Source organism: Trichosurus vulpecula, chromosome 5 (assembly GCF_011100635.1).
Source record: "Trichosurus vulpecula isolate mTriVul1 chromosome 5, mTriVul1.pri, whole genome shotgun sequence".
In the NCBI taxonomy this organism is placed as follows: domain Eukaryota; kingdom Metazoa; phylum Chordata; class Mammalia; order Diprotodontia; family Phalangeridae; genus Trichosurus; species Trichosurus vulpecula.
Window position 1 is genome coordinate 141,124,543 of NC_050577.1, and position 3,275 is coordinate 141,127,817.

Genomic DNA, 3,275 nt, shown 5'->3' on the forward strand with positions numbered 1-3,275 from the left:
AGATATCATTTAAAAAAATTCTAGTATCAGTGCATTAAATACACTCAGTGAGTGAGTATAGATTAGTCTCTATTCTGATTTTAATTAAGCAAACATTGATTTTATGGCATAATAATAATGCTGGTAGCTAACATTTGTAGAGTGCATACTATGTGTCAGGCACTATGCTAAGCACTTTACAAATATTGTCTCATTTGATTCTCACAACTGCTTTGACAGGTAGATGCTTTTATTATCTTCATTTTACAGATGAAGAAACTGAGGCAAACTGAGGTTAAGTGACTTGCCCAGGTTCACACAGCTAGTCAGTGTCTGAAGCCAGATTTGAACTCAGATCTTCCTGGTTCCATGCCCAGTGATCTATTCACTTTGCCATGTAGCTTCCACTAATGCTAGGAAAGGAGATATCAAGTCAAAACCCAATTTACTAATGACTCAATCAACTATATGACCCATTAACCACCTAGATTCTTCTGGGTACTTAAGGGTTTTTAAAATAATCTCAGTTTTTGAGTTAAAAAGAAATTACAGTTTAAATAGAAATAATTAATAATTAAGTTTAAAGCCCCCCCCCCCGCCCCAATTTTAAGGACAGTGAAAACTCATAAATATTTTAATGAGGTATTAGCTGTCATTACTGAGAAGAACTCCACATAAAGTTCCTAAAGGTGATTGACTAGAAGAATTGAATGAAAAATTGAGTAGAGATAAATAATTATTTCAAACACATGAAAATATGAAAGCCTGAAATGACATTGACATTAGAAGATAAAAGAATATTAGCAATGTTAACATTTATTGATTTACTTTTGTATGTTCATGTGCTATAATGTGAACAGTAATTTCCTGGTCATATAGTGAGATATAAATGCTTTTGCATTTATAACTCTATATTTTATTTCAGACTGCATATTTTAAGTCTTTGGAGCAGTTAAAAATGCCTTTTACTTTAGGTAGTCATAGCAGTTTATTAGATCTCTCTCTAAGTGTAATTTCTATTAAATCTGTTTTAAAGATTGGTAACCTTCAGAACAGAGCCTGTATTCAACTGTAACTTCGCTTATATGCCAGTAATTCTAAATGTTTTGTGATGTTTTTTAAAACATACTTTTGGTAGTGTCAATTTTGCCTCTACACAAAATATAAACTCTTCTACCAAACTTAAAGGAAGCCAGTGAAAGCTGAAATTCCATAGCAAAGTAAATGCCATAAGATGATCAAATTTAGAGCTAAAGGACTCTTAGAAATAATTTTATCGATGAGAAGATAAGAGAACTGAATTGCCAGAAAGAGTAGTACAGTCAAGAGAAGTTCAACTTGACTTTTCCCAGTGGGAAGCTGAAGTTTAATTTATGCATCATAAGTCTCTTCTTGAGTGGAGGGTGTCTACCCTGATAGCAAATTATTCTTGGTATATAGGATCCTGAAAGCTGGATCAAGAGAAGCAATGTGATACAGTAGAAAGACTACTGCCTCTAGAATCAGAGGAAGTTGATTTTAATCTTGCCTCTGATATTTCCTACCTGTATGAGTCTTAAACAAGTCATTTAATCTTCCTGGGCCTCTGTTTCCTCAAATGAGGATCTGATAGATGTTTAGCCTTTAAGGTCCTTTATGACTCCAGCGTTATGATTCTATGAATTCTACTACTTAATAGCTCTAGGAAGATAGCCATATTCATCCCATCAATTGCTAGATGTTGGTGATACATAGCCACAAATGAAGCAGCTCCTATCCTTGAGGAACTTCCATTCTCTTGGAGAATACAGCATATACTAGTAAATAAGTAGAGAGTGGCCAGAAGCCCAGAGAAAGGGAGTTGTTGCGATTTCCTGTTTCAACATTGCTTGAAGGGAACCACTGCTGGATTCCAGGCAGAGCCACCCTTGGCCATCACTAACCTTCACCTTCACCTCAACTAACCAATACTTAACCAGCCTGCTCAGCTGCCCCTGGCCATTGCCCCTGGTCAGCTACCTCCTCCTCAGTTTCCTCCATCGACACCACCATGACCATCTCATCCCCCTCTCAGGTGCTGCAGAACTACCACCAGGACTAAGAGGCCACCATCCAACCAGCTGATCAACCTGGATCTCTATGCCTCCTACGTCTACCTGTTCAGGTCTTACTTCTTTGACCAGGATGATGTGGCTTTGAAGAACTTTGCCAAGTATTTCCCACACCAATCCTAGGAGGAGATGGAACATGCTGAGAAACTGATGAAACTCCAGAACCAACAGGGTGGCTGGATCTTCCTGCAAGACATCAAGAAACCAGACCTAGATGACTGGGAGAGGGGACTGAATGCAATGGCGTATTCTCAGCACTTGGAAAAAAAATGTCAATCAGTAGTTACTGGAACTGCACAAGCTGGCAACTGGCAAGAATGACCCCCATTTATGTGATTTCGTTGAAATTCACTACCTGGACGAACAGGTAAAGTCCATCAAACAACTGGGTGATCATATAACCAACCTGCATAAAATGGGTGGAGTATCTTTTTGACAAGCACAGCCTTAGAGACAGTGAAAAAGAGAGCTAAGCCTCACCTTGATTCCTCCACACCTGGGGAACTATGGGTGTGATTCCTACTGTCTTTCAGTGCATGCATATTTTGGTTATCTGACCTTTTCATAATCTGTACCAAAAAAAGTACCACCATTTACATCCCTATAAAGTGACTTGGTACTGATGAAAAAAAAGTACAAAGCAACATCAGAAGGGAGAGAGTTTTAATAGCATAGGAAAGGGCTGGGAAATCCTGAAAAGCTCTTTTGTAGGACTTGGAAACTTACCTTCTCCTTGAAGGAAGTGAAGGATTTGAGATGTGGAAGTGAGGAGGGAATGCAATCCAGGCTTTGATAACAGCCTGTGCAAATGCATGGAGGTAGAAGAAGGAATGTTCATTTTATAAAACAGCTAGTAGGACAGTTTAGCTAAAAAGAGCTTAGCATCAACAGTAATCACCATGGTGTGGTTACTGATCTGGAGCCAGACATCCTGGAGAATGAAGTCATATGGACCTTAGGAAGCATTGCTAACAAGAAGGCTAGAGGAAGTGATAAAATTCCAGCTGAGCTATTTAAAATCTTAGAAGATTATGCTGTTAAAGTGCTGCACTCAGTATGCCAGCAAATTTGGAAAATTCAGCAATGGCCACTCACCTGGAAAAGACCGCTGTATATCCCAATCTCGAAGAAGAGCAATGCCAAGGAATTTTCAAATTACTGAACAGTTGTGCTCATTTCACATGCCATCAAGATTATGCTTAAGAT

The 3,275-nt window shown here is 38.5% G+C and overlaps 1 pseudogene; it reads left to right on the plus strand.

The window, feature by feature from the left end:
- The first annotated feature begins 1,993 nt into the window (after positions 1 to 1,993).
- On the plus strand, positions 1,994 to 2,542 carry LOC118851884 (annotated as a pseudogene).
- The last annotated feature ends 733 nt before the right edge of the window (positions 2,543 to 3,275 follow it).